At 36.5% G+C, this 14,186-nt stretch overlaps 1 protein-coding gene across 2 annotated transcripts in view; it reads left to right on the top strand.

Annotated features, from left to right (window-relative positions):
• The window catches only part of csmd2 (CUB and Sushi multiple domains 2), a 291,911-nt gene that overhangs the window by 44,893 nt on the left and 232,832 nt on the right, over positions 1-14,186 (top strand). The gene's annotated exons all lie outside the window — the stretch shown is intronic.

Here is a 14,186-nt window from a genome sequence, read left to right as displayed (position 1 = left end):
TTTGTTATGCAAAATGTGATAAAGCAGTTCCAGTTTATAGATGGATGTCTAGAGTGCCGCTGCATTTTTTTTTTTTTTTTTTTGGTTGGGGGGGGATTTCTGTTTTTTTCTGATAAATATTGCGCTTTAAAAGCCATTTTCCAGGTTTGCTGTGCTTGTTTGTAGGGCTTCACAATGCCAAAAATTCTGATTATATATTGACTATCATGACTATTATAATAGTAGTAGTAATATAATAATAATTTATTGTTATTGTTATCACCTGATCATGAGATGCTTGTGTATAAAAAGAGCCCAATACAAAATTCACTGTTTAAATCATTTTTTGGCAACTGCGGAGCACCGTATGATAAGTGTTAAGCTTTGCTGTAATTTGCACGCATTTTAAATTTATTATGGAAATGTTGGAAAGTATTTACAAGAACAATATTTCATCACTGCTCCACCACAGTGGCAGGAAGATGTTAAGAACAAAAAGGAGAAAGAGAAATAAAGCACAAATGGGCATTTATTCTGGCAGCAACAGGTGTGCAGTAGCCTACCTTTTTAAAATATATAGCCTATTATATACAATTACATTAAAAATATAAACCAAGCAGCTTCATGCTTACCTCATTTAGCCTACTGTAAATAAGAGGCTGCATTAACTTATTTCTGATAAATTCCCCATTTTTAAAATGATATCATTTGAGATGAAATGCAAGACAAAACCATTTCAACTATATATCACGTATATCTTACTGCTTTTAAACAGGAGATTTAAATAAATAATAAATAGGATATTATTGTTACATTAAATGTGAATTTATTCTCATTATTCCAAGCATGTTCCATTTTATTCACAGCAGACATTCATGCAACCGACCACGTGAGCAGCACGCGCTCCCACAAAACTCGCTCCTCCACCGTGAATAAATCTCCATCTGAATGAATGAGTTTTATCACTGAGGTGCCTTACAAATTAACTTTTACAGACATCCACATGAGAAACAATTACCATCTGAATAGGGCTTATTTCTCATTAGCTATATCTGAAGGGTCAGTGGATATTCTTTGTATTACCTTAAATTTCTTGGATTGGCTTGGATTGCTTAGTGTGATATGCTCAATGACATATGATTAATTGCGTTTATGATGAAATTTGCTGTCTGTGTCACAGTTTTGCATTGACTGATTGTACAATTTGGCAAGCAACAATCGGAAAGGAAAAAAAAAATGGCCAAACTACTTTGTATTGTAACAAACAAACATGACGGCTGACAGAGCAGGTTAAGAAGACACAAACGTCCAGAGCCCTGAGCGATGACCTACACCAGTATGGATAGGCTTTATCTCATCCATACGGATCAGACTAATTCAGTCTGGCACCGTAATTATGTGCCACTTCTTGTCACATGACCTTCTGGGGGTCTGCTGAAACATTGTACAGGAGCAGAATTAAAGAGTGATGTATGTAGCACATGCCCCTGGCTTGACTTTCAGTAAAGACAGCAGAATAATGAGAAGCCCAGAGCTCTTATCAATAGCCCACAGCTAGACACTGAGCAGAATAGCGATTTCCTTTGCGACTTTCCTTCATAGGAGTGTGAAGCCATGCTCATCAAGAAGAACATCAGAATACCAAATCAACAATTCTTACTGTAATGTAGAGCTTCATCCCTGAATGGGTTTGTTTTGCTGTAATAACTGGCTAACTGTGTTATCCAGCTTATTATTTCATAAGTACTGACCAAATAGATAAATAAACTGATATACAAGATTGATCTAAGTTTATACAATATTTTGTTAGGGCATTCCTGTAGCTCAAATGCAGTGTAAGTCCATTTGGATAAAAGCATCTACCAAATGAATGAATGTAAATCAATTGAGAAGAAATAGATGGGGAAGTGATACAATAGGACGAGATCAGTTGCCTGGGACAACACACCTTTTGGTGTATTATTTTCCAATTTTATCACATACATTCTCATACAGCTCATTAGTTGTTACACTTTTCCATGGACACACCATTTCCTCAAAGGAAGGTGACTAAATGAGCTCAGTATTTCCATTTTTTTTCTAAGTGTGAAATTCTCCTCCTTCAAAAAAACAAAACAAAACAAAACAAAAAAAAAAAACACTAATTTCAGCCGTGCTCTCTGCTCTTTTTGAAGGGGTGGAGCTGAGGGGGAAGGATAATGGTTATAAATGAGGGCTCTGCGCGTTCATTTTGCATCTGGATTCTTCCTCTTTATCTTCTAAGAAAAAAAGCCCCCCGGCGTGATGGTGAAACATTAGGGGCATTATGAGCAGTGCTATCAATTAACACTCTCAATCAAGCCCCAGTGCAGCTGCCACTCTCCGTTAAGGGAGCCACCCGTTTCACGAGCCCTGCATTTTTTTTCTCCGCTATTTCTGGTGAGAACCCATCTTGAACTAAAGGAAGAGCAATCTAGCTCTGTAATGAAAGTCTGTATGACAGAAAGAAACAATCTCCCTCTCAGATGGCTGAATAGATGACACAAAATCGGTAAAAAAATCTGAATGGCATTAAGTCACTCATGGTTTATTTAATTTGTGGGATAGAAATGTTTAAATGCACATGTATGTTTGTTAATGGACATTATATAGCACTGTAATCTGCTATTGGTCTGCTGTTATTTAGGTCTGGATGAAATGGCTAAAAAATTATGCTTCTGATTTTATGTGCTGTATCAATTTTGAAATAGTTTTTTTTCCGCAGTAAAACAATTATAGCCAAACATCCAGTGTTTCCAAGTAGATTCAAAATGTTTCATGCAAAAAGTAAATACAAGAGAAGGCATGTTTTTATTAAATGAACGCAAGGATGAATATTTTTTTTTTTTTTTTTTTTTATATTTTTTTATATTTTTAATGTATATACAGTGTTGTCATGTAGACAGTGAAACCGGAGATTTTGGCTTGTGACGTCGAAACCGGAACTGGTAATAACCTTTTTTCCAGGCTTCTGATTGGCCAACATGGCTTTACGGGCAGGGTTATATCGCCACCTGTTGGTTTGGCATGCTCTTGACAGCTCTTCATAGCATGTTTTTGCATTTTCATGTGGACGCATGTAGAAAAACTCAGTTTATAAAAATACTTGTGTACGTGTGGACTAGGCCTATTCATGGAGATTAATTTTGTTTAAATTATTATGATAGGCACAATGTTACATTTATTTATTTTTTTTTCTCATCAAAAGCGAAATCATGACAAATGCATTGTGATCATTCCATATGTCGCCCAACCCTACTTTTGTCAAGAGAAGAAATGGCCTCAAACAACTGTGCAATTATTTCATCTCAGCATGAGGTTGATTGCTTCTCAATAATACTTTGTTTTTATGCGTTTCAGTATCAAGATTTACATCTCAACTTAAGAGACTTCCAGAGAAATGAATGGTCTGTTTTAACCCGATTAACTGGAACAATATATAAGAGAACAAAGGAAAAAATTATGTTAAGATAAGATACAGACATGAAAAGTTAGTACAAAATGTACCGTCAATTTGCTCTACAAAAGCATAACTGGAATTATAGTTTTGTTTTGTTTTTTTCTCTGTTGCTTGCGAGTTTGGTGTTTATGAGTCTATTACAAACCAGTGATTCATGCAACCTTTGAATAATTCTGAAGTTTTACTTGAGATTTTTTAGATTAAACAGCAGAACCTTTAATCAGCTTTAATCAGCAGTGCCACTAACATGAATGTTTAATCAGCAGTGTAGTTTACAATGACCATTATTACAGCTTTCTTGGGAATAAAGCTGAACATTGCAGAGGTAAGCAGTGGTTTGTGTTGAGAGAGGTGTTTTTTGGGAGGGATATAGTGCACCGTTCTTGCGTTTGGGTCACAGCCAAGCAACTCCACGTAATTTAATGTTTAGCACGACACACCACTAATTAATAGCATTATTCTGAAAGTCACTGTGAATGGACCACTTAACTAAAATGCATCACTATGATGAATGTACTCACTGGTGTTCGCTGCTGGAGCTGGTAAAAGAACAGGCTTGTGCTTTAAATCCTGCGAACACACACAGACAAACACATTTCACAGTGATATACACTCAGCACCTGCACACAGATGCACACAAACACTCACATGCACTCTCTATTTCTCATCAAGCCCCCTATCTCATCATAATTCAGGCTTGATTCCCCCTCACCTCCCTGACAGGACTGAGATCATATCCACCATGAGAGAGTTTAACAGGGCTTACATGAAAGAGCCGTTTCAGCACTCTTCTCACCAACACACACACACACGCACGCACACATATATCTCTGCAGGCGGGAGTGGACTTGTTAAAGAGACCCCCTGCTTTTCTAATCGATATTTTCGCTGAATCAGAGAGAGTGTGGCCGTGCCCTCTGTGGGAGAATGCCGGTCCTTGTTGTCCTCTAAAAGCACACGTGTAGCGCCGCCGTAACACTCTTAAGTGGATTGGTGAGAGGTGTGAGATTAAATGTATATAGGAGCTGATGGGAACGCGGGATTTTGATCCTCGTATTGAGTAATCACCTAAACATGTTCTCCTCCTTGGCTAGAAACCTGCAGTTTGGAACATTAACCCACGCTTATTGAATGTATTAGGCAGTGAAGAGGACAACATAGGTTTCTGGTACATAGCCTGATATTTCCATTTGCTAGTTTTTTCTGCTTTCACTTAGGTTCTTTTATATAATATAATAATATAATATAATATAAACTATGTAATTGAACGTTGTATTTTTTTTCTCTCACATCTATCTGTCTGTTGGTCGTTCTGTCTGTTGGTTGGTAGGTCGTTCTATGTGTCATTGTAACATTCTATTCTTTTGATCTGTCTATCATTCTATCGTTCTATCTACCATTCTGTCTGTTTGCCTGCTGGTCGTTCTGTCCATCTATCCTTCTGTCTCTCATTCTATGTATCTGTTGTTCTGTGTGTCTGTCAGTCAGCCATTCTCTCTATATATTGTTCTGTCTGCTTTTCTCTCTATCATTCTGTCTGTTGTTCTGTCTATTATTCATCTCTCTGTCTGTTGTTCTGTCTGTCAGTTGTTCTATTGTTCTGCCTATCATTCTGACTATCTATCTGTATGGTTTTTTGATTTGTCTGTCGTTGTCTATTGTTTTTGTCTTTTGATTTGTCTGTCATTCTATCAGTCATTCTATGGTTCTATCTGTTGTTCTGTCTGTCTATAATTCTGTCTTAATATTAGGGCTGCCCCCTAATAGTCGACTAACTGTTAGTTGACTAGAAGAGGCTTAGTCGACCCAAATTGTTTTAGTCGCATGGAAAAAAAATTTACAGGAAGTGGTGAAGTCACGCAGTCTGTGACGAACAGATCGTTAACAGTCTATGTGGTAATTACAGTACATCGGACAGGACATCCAAATCATCGCCTATCATTCATCGACCTCAAATATGGCTTATCATCTGAAACATGTAAGTAGTAGCAATTTTACACAGGCACTCGCTTTAACGTTAACCTAGGAAAAAGTGGGCTATTCAAGTGTTTGTGTGGAGTGTGAAAGCTAAATAGTAGCGCACTTGATGACAACAACATGGAGGCGCCGGTGCGATCACTTGCACTTAAAATACTCCGTCATTTTTGGTCATACAGATAAGAGTAATACATCTTTTGAATCTGTGAAGAGTCTACTTTTATTTGTGTGCACTTTTGTAAAGTCATGAAAGCAAACAGGGTGTGAACTTGAGTGTGCCAAAAAAAAAAAAAAAAGAACCAAAAACTTGCCTCACAGACATGAAAAATATATCTATAGAAAGCGAAATGTCTATTTATTGGAAAACAAATATTCTCAGGTTATGTAATCCGTATGAAACATGCATATAAGCACATCCACTACTGTGGAGATAACGAATCAGCATCGTTAACTTCATCTCTGCAGCCGAAAATACAGAAACACTAGTTTATCAATTAATTATTAAAATGTTAAAGCAGTCTCCTTGCTGTTTTTCCCCAATGCATTCATAATCATTACTTCTGCCGGTGCGCTGTGGGAAGCTTTATGCGTGCGCCTGAACACTGATTAGGCTATGTAGGCATTAAAGGCTCTTTATTATGATGTATATGGCTTATTAATAAATGTGCGATTAGTCGACTAATCGCTTAAAATGAACTACTACTAGTCGACCAGAAAAATCTTTAGTCGAGGGCAGCCCTACTTAATATTAAATGAATTTGAAAGTTAGAAAGATGGCCTGTTATGTTATGTTGGTTATGTTGGCCTGTCTGTCAACTAATAAATTTAAAATAGTTTGAAGAGTCTAGCTACTCTGCCTTTCAGAGTAGATAGATGTTCTGGGTGGTTGCTAGGATATTCTGGGTGGTTGCTAAGTTGTTGCTATGCAGTTGTTATATGGTTGCTAGGGTGCTCTAGGTGACCTGCGTAGCATCCATTCCACATACAGACATGTCCACCTCTGTTATTAACAGATACTCAAATGTCTTTTGACACTTTGTCCCATTCACTGTCATTGCTTTGATAATTTGGCATTTCTTTCTAATGTTAGCAAATTGTTGTTTTTGTTGCTCCTAAACTTACACTGAAACTTGTGATTAAAATATAGCCTAAGTAATATTAATAAAACAACTTGTCTTCTCTATGTAGTAATAATAGACCTACTCTTACAAGCACAGAGACATTTTTATTGATGTGTTTAATAAACGGTGTCTTGACTTGGTGCCCTGGATATTGACATTTTGTTATTTATTTTTAATTATTTTTAAACTGTATAAATTATCTAGATTACAAAGGCCACCTCTGTTAACATGTATGCTGACATATTGAGTGACCCCATTTCTTTTCTTCTCTTTCTTTATCTCTCTGTCTCCATTTGTAAAAGTGGCAAAATACAAATGTTAAATGTTATTTTAAACATTCTTGCAAATTTGCTCTGGAAAAAGCACTACTGGTGCGTGGGCGCGTGATGAGCTTCACAGGCGTAGGCGTGATACTGAGGCATTCTGATGTCACTGTCAGTGTTTACACCGTGTTTGCCCCGCTCTTACGTACCCTATGATGAGTATGCTTTTCATAAGCATGACAGAAACACAATTAAGCGCTCCTTTTGTGCTTTTCAACTCAAACAAATGGGTTTGAAAACCGACCCGCACCCACTCAGGGACTATGTCATGCTGTTGTCGCTGAGCCAGTCATTAAAACATTTACCCCAATAATCAGCGTGCAGATGTCATTTTTGAGAGGCCACTGAACCATTGGTACTGGAATGGAGGCAGACTCTCCACCCATTCCTCATTCACCATCATCTGCTCAGCTGATTCATGTCCTTTCTTTCTCTCTCACTGCTGTTTATTTTCATTCAAATTGTTTGTTCTGCATGACTGACAGCAAGATAACAAATGGGTTTATGCGTGGCTAATTTCGAATCCACCAAATAAAAATGAAATGACATGGACTTGAGGTGGATTTTACTGTTGTTGAATAAATACATTGTGTCTCCCATGAGTTTCACAGTGGCTACATTTACATGCAACCAAATAATCTGTTAGTAATCGGATTGGCGGCTCAATTGGACTGAAAATCCTTCATGTAAACACCTTAATCGATCCGATTGAGTTCGATCTGAATTGGAAGTGGTGGTTTATTCCTTTTCTAATCTGATCGATAGGACATGCAAACACTTGATCGGATTCAAGACCAAAACTGGAAAGCACTGTGCATGTGCAATAAATGGCATGATGACGTATGACGTGTGGAACGAGCGGTTGTAGTTGATGAACAGACTGTCCTGAATGACCGTCCGTCCGTCCGTCCGTCCATCCATCCATCCATCCATCCATCCAATTTCTGCCATTTATCATTTGTTGGCCGTAATGTGAAAATAATAACCGGCTTCTCTGTATCAGCCAGAATTGTAATGGCAATTGTAATGTCAATGCCTCTCTACTCTCTAAGTCACAACACCAGAAAAGACTATCAGGGAGAGATCTTCTGTGTATGGCAGTGTAATTAGCAGAAAAAAAGAAAAAAGAAAAAAAGAAAAGGAAATATAAAAAATTACCCTTACAGAACACCACTGATAGGGATGTATTTAACACAAGCGTGTATGTGTGTATATGTGTAGGCAGAAAATCCTTTCTCCCAACCCCCCATTGTTGCAGCAGATGTGTGCTTGTCATTCAGTTTCATTTTCATTACAATTTAAAATGAGAAGATTTATAAAAAATAACACATTTTGTAACATTAAAAATGTTTGGATTGTTCTAACTGAGATGGGAGTTGCACTATTTGCCTGATCTTTCCATCTGTTGTTTCAGTTATTCTCTATTCATTCCTTCCCTCTTGTGAAAATGTCATGGGAATATTACGTGTTCAGTTCATGACAATTTAACGCATGGTTTGTGAATTGCCCAGCGGATTCAATTATCAGCCTCACTTTAATTGTAGTATTTAGCACTTTGCCAATAGGAAAATGTGTACCAGTAAATATACAACATTCAGCAGACCACACAGTTGTACGTCTTGTTACCATGAGCGTTAATTGATTTTTCAGTTAAATGTGGGATAGACTGATGCCACTGAATGCAGCGTACAAGAAATGCACTTCAGGGATGTGCACCTTTTAGCTCTGGATTTTGATTCAATTTGAATTGAAGTTGTGGAATTTTATTTGAAATTTGAAGTAAATTCTGAATTTTGTCCAACCCTGGTGCAGATGTTCCCCTTTCTCTCTCTCTCTTTAATATTCACTCTCTTTCCTCTCAGCCTCACACCTTTTTGTTGCTCTCCTGTTTGAATTTTAGAGAGCGAAACAGAATAAGAACTTCAGTGAAGGTGATTATTAAGAGGATCTATTAGGAGACCCCAGCACTGCATTAGTCTCAGATGTATGTAATGGCCTCTCGTCCGCTAAGAGCACCCATAACTATTTTGATGGCCTGTGATGAGTTTTGTATCTTCTGAAGTGCGTGGTCCTCTGATATCCAAAGTGCCAAAAATGCCTGTACCTAAATAAACAAAGCACATAATGGCACGGTCTACACTTTGGCTCTTCACTTTTGGTCCCCATGGCAACACTTTGAAATGTCTGAATGCTTGGACATCTTCTATCTCTCTCTATTTTGGTGCAATTTCCTTTACGAAAATGAATGCATGCAAACCTGAAACAAACAACTTTTGTCTCCCATTCTATAGAGCTTCATCTATTCATTTACTTTCTTTGCTCCATCGCCTGAATTGTTGCGCTGTTGATATTATTCACGTTACAGACATTTTCTTATTATTATTCTTCTGAATTATATGCTGTGTTTTATAAAATGGCTCATTAAAGCAGTATCCAGGATAATTCACCCAGACATTAAAATTCTGTCATTTACTCGCCCTCATCTAGTTCCAAACCCGTAAGAGTTTCTTTATTCAGTAGAAAACAAAAATATGTTTTTTTTCTTCTTTTTTTTTTTTTTTCTTAAAGGGATAGTTCACCCAAACATGAAAATTCTGTCATCATTTACTCATCCTCATGCTTTTCGAAGTTGTATCACTTTCCTTCTTCTTTGGAACACAAAAGAAGATAGTTTGAAGAATGTTTGTAACAAAAAAATATATATTTCTCAAGAAAGTAAGTCATACAGGTTTGGAATCACATGAGGGTGTGCAAATGATGACAGAATTTTAGTTTTTGGGTGAACTGTCACTTTAAAGACTGGTCACCTTTCACTTTTCATGGTATAAAAAGCACAACTTGGACATTCTGTTAGGTATCTCCTTTTGAGTTCTGCCAAAGAAAAAGTCATACAGGTTTTGAAACACATGAGGGTGAGGAATGTTTTTTTTTTTTTTTTTTTTTCCATTTTATGGTGAAGGATTACTTTAAATATGCCTCTATTCAGAACCACTTATAATCATGAAGTTCTAGGCATCACAGGTTCAGTGGTCCTTCACTGTTAACAGAGGTGTATGAGCAGCTCGGGTGAGGAAGATCAAAACCCAGTCAAGCATGAGGAGTAATTGAAAAGTGAAACACACCCCTTTAAATAAGTGTTAAAGACCTCAGCAATGCTTTGGATCTTTTCCCAGCTTCTAAATGTTCCCTTTTCACATGGGACCAACTGCTGAGCTTCCTTTTGGCATTACAGGTGTGTCTTTCTGTGTGTGTGTGTGTGTGTGTGTGTCTGTGTGTGTCTGCGTGTGTCTGTGTGTGGCATCTGAAAAAGGAAGGTGAATGAGCTTGCACACATAATCGCACAAATTTTGCAACTATTAAATTTAACATTAGATTTTCTTAGGCATATTAAATATATCAAGTCCCATAACAAGTGACTGTGTTCTTTATTGATTATAACATGCAATTATTGGTTAACCTTTGTGGTGAAGTGATCTAATAGCATTAGATATAAATTGTCATCAGTGAGTTTTGCATTGTAACTTATAAGTGTCCAAACTCAAGGTCAGTTATTGTGTCATATTTGTTTGGTTTGACATTTTATACACAGAAGTACAACTTTTTTCAATTTGTCATTGGTACTTTTTAAATGTTATGAGGCAGTATGTTTGCTACAAGGACATATGGCTATATACATCATGATAGTATATGGATATAATCGAAGACAACCACTCATTATATCAATCAAATTTAATAACATTATTAATGTGTTATATTATTATTCTGGTAACTGGACAATACCACCACCTTCTTATTATTTATATAATCTTATTATAATCTTATTATAGAATAATCTAGAATAAGAATTAATGAAACACCCTATGTGTTTTATATCGGTTTTCTTCCAAAAAATTATACCCTTGTTTAATGTAATTCTATAGTGCAATCAAAACAGTAATTTGTTATAATAATGTGTTATTAAAATAATTACAATATTTCTTTAGGCTACATTAAAAACAAAAATTAAATTAATTACATTAAAATATTACAAGAGATAGAGGTAGTTTGTTTTTACTAAAAATACAAATATGCAAAATACAAATAAATTAATAATGACTCATAGTTTGAAGTGATTCCTATGCAAGTACCCAACATTAATATGTTTGCACTATTTTTTTTTATCTGTCAGGGTTTAGCAGAAGAATGTCAGAAATATACAATATCAAAAATATGCAGTATCAGTTACTTTACAGAATACATATCTGAGTATTCAAGAGTTTAATCTACACAATATGCCTTTTCTTGTGATAATAATGTGATACTTGATTTCTACTGTCACCATTCTTGGAATTAAGTCACCCTTTTTCTTCCCACATCACTAAAGATGATTCACAGACACTAATATCATATAACTTGTTAGTCGTGCTATATTTATTTAAGTTTTATTGTTTCCCTCTTGACCGAAATAGACCCACTTATTTGATTTAAATGTGACTAGTTGCTACAGGCATCCATTAAGCGGTTCAATGTATAAATAAAACGCACACACTTAGAGCACATACATTAATGTAGTGTGTGGGTGACATTAACAGACATATTGTTCCAAGGCTGAAAAAAAGGAATTAATACAGTAAACCACTTATTAGCAGCCTCTTCAGCCTTTATCTTACCCTGCATGGCTTTCATATGATTTCTAGCAAAAGCCCAGGGCCTCAACGTACTTCTGTCACTCACTCAATTAATCTTTCACCTTTGAAACAGCATCTGTGCATATACTTCTCACTTTAGTAAGACTGGAGCCTCATTATTATAGCTCAAAAATGCGGATGGCTTCAATTTTAATTTGTTGGTGAGTTTAAAACGAGCTAATTGCAGACACAAAACAAAAACTCTGAAATCATCTCATGCATCACATAACTATAATTAAACAAAATAGTCTCAACCTCAGGGTTTTTTTCCACCAGTGGCAGTCCTTGCTCACTTTGTAAAGGGGGAAAAAACACCACTTATAAAGAACTTATTAGTCCTATATGCAAATACAAAATATATGCATATTTCATAATTCTTTTTATAATAATATATCTAAAAGAAATTATACAATTATAAACAATATTTAATTATTTATTATTTGTTTGTATGGCAAAGTGCATGTTTGACATTTTTATCCACTGGAAAAGTCATAGTAGTTTTGTAGAGGAAAAGTCAAGTAGTTTTGAGTGACACGAGGATAGGTAGATGATTTATTAATTTATTTATTTTTCTAACTACAACAAGTACGCATCTTAATAATCAAATCATTGATTTATTTGTTTGTTTGATTGATTGACCGATGGAAGGATGGATGGATGGATTGATTGGTTGATCAATCACATTTAAAATCTATTTCTCAAAAGGGGCATATTTGAATAGGCTTGCTTCTTCTGCTTTACCTATAACTATATATGTGGCATCATAACTAATATAGAACCATTTTGTATAATTTTTTTTTTTTTTTTTTTGGGATGAGTTGAGGTTAGTCTGGGGAGCAACTTTTGGTTATCTAAGGTAGATTGGCATGTGGTCCATAGATTGATTGATTGTTTGAAGATTACCTCCTATTGTAGGCCACTTTTCCAGCCTGACCCAGATCTTCCAGCAGAGCTGCAGATGAAGGATGGCATTGTTCTTGGCAGCGGGCAGCCAGTGGCACTTCCCACCTGCCCCGATCCTGAGAGTCTTCTGGATGTTTTTGCAGAATAAACTGGGCTAATGGTGTGTGGCAGCACAGAGGCCTGCAGAGGACTGAGATGAGGCTGGGTGCAAGATAGGGACATTAAGGGTCACAGGAAGTGCCTGATGCGCTCCTGTTGAGGTGCCATATCAAAGTTCTGTCCTGAAACAAGATCTGCAGTTTAAATGGCATGTTAGAAACAAGCCCAAGGTCATTTTGAGATATTATATCATTGGTACCATCAGAGACGTGCATAAGAGATGGACCACTTGTAGAAAAATTGGCTACTTTGACGTGTGGCAGTGGCATAGGTTAGTTGTCACAACGAACGAGAAGGGTTGACATGGAGTACGCTAAATCTCGAACCTCCGGGGAATCACCTGTTTTAAACAAATTTCAAACAGAGGAGTCTGCTTGCCAAAAGAGAAACGCAACAGAGCTTGTATTAAAAGAAGAATCAACATTGGCTTGGCTTTTCAGAGATGGTGAGAACTGAGGGATTTAAAATGTTGTAAAAGCAACGCGGAGATGGTGTTTTTATTACAGGTGAGTAAGGTATTTTATTAAACAGACAAGAATTTATTTTCAAGGAAGTACCGTGTTTTTTAATGGGTATAGCTACAGTGGCCATGTCCCAAATTGCACCCTAAACACTCACGATCTTACTCGGCGTTGGCACTTTTGCAGAATAATACTGCTTTGGCTTTTGGGTAGAAGTCTACTGCGGAGCTTGTTTCAGTGCGGGCTTCGCAAAAGTGCGCATCGAGGGGCACTTGTGAACACCCTTCTGAAACCTAAAATGACTTCACGATCATGCGCACACGGCAGCCATTGTAAGTCCACAAGACCGAAGTGTGCCATTTGGGACAGGGCCAGTAATGTCTTCAGCTAGTCAGCTTGAGATCCTTTCAATCTAATCTGGTTATATCTCTTAAGCCTAGTAGTGAATGTTTTATGAGCAGAAGGATAATCTCTATCTCTTTTTTTCAGTTATGTGAATGAACCATATTCAGCCGCAGTCACGCAGAGCCGAAGCACAACCAAAATAATGTTCTTCTGCAAAATGCCTGCAGTTTTGTTTTTTAACCGCTAGAGGGCCAAAAGTTACATAGTTTATCATTAAGAAAGCAAATTTAATGGCATTTTCTTGCTTATTTGAAATATGTTAATAAAATATAATAACATTTTAGAGATTTTGGTCTTTCTCCTTTTAAATAAATAAGAGTTACACTTCTGTGTAGCTGCCAGGAGGAGTTTCCAAGATGGCCTAACTTAACTTGTCTTTGATTTTTGGCAACACCTCGTTTTGTTTGCATTGCTTTGGGTATTTTGCTTGTAAATATGTTCAGTGGGTTTTGTGTTAGGGAAATTTCACTGTGCTCTTTTATTTCACTCGCTCTAGAACTGGGAGAGTGTTTCATCATATGCCAAATAAAGAGTGAAATTTGGTTTCATTGCTGTGCAAATGGTTGTATTTTACAAATTAAACATGAAGGTGAGTAAATGATAGAATTTTCATTTTCAAGGCTCAACAATAAGGATTTTGTTCAGATTTTTTCTTTTCCTGACAAAATGTTTACTGTCCATGACCAATTTTTATTTTTAGGGATGCATTTTTT

This window comes from Ctenopharyngodon idella, chromosome 19 (assembly GCF_019924925.1).
Source record: "Ctenopharyngodon idella isolate HZGC_01 chromosome 19, HZGC01, whole genome shotgun sequence".
NCBI classification, from domain to species: domain Eukaryota; kingdom Metazoa; phylum Chordata; class Actinopteri; order Cypriniformes; family Xenocyprididae; genus Ctenopharyngodon; species Ctenopharyngodon idella.
Note: the sequence above shows the minus strand (reverse complement) of the source record. Positions and strands in the feature narration are given on the sequence as shown.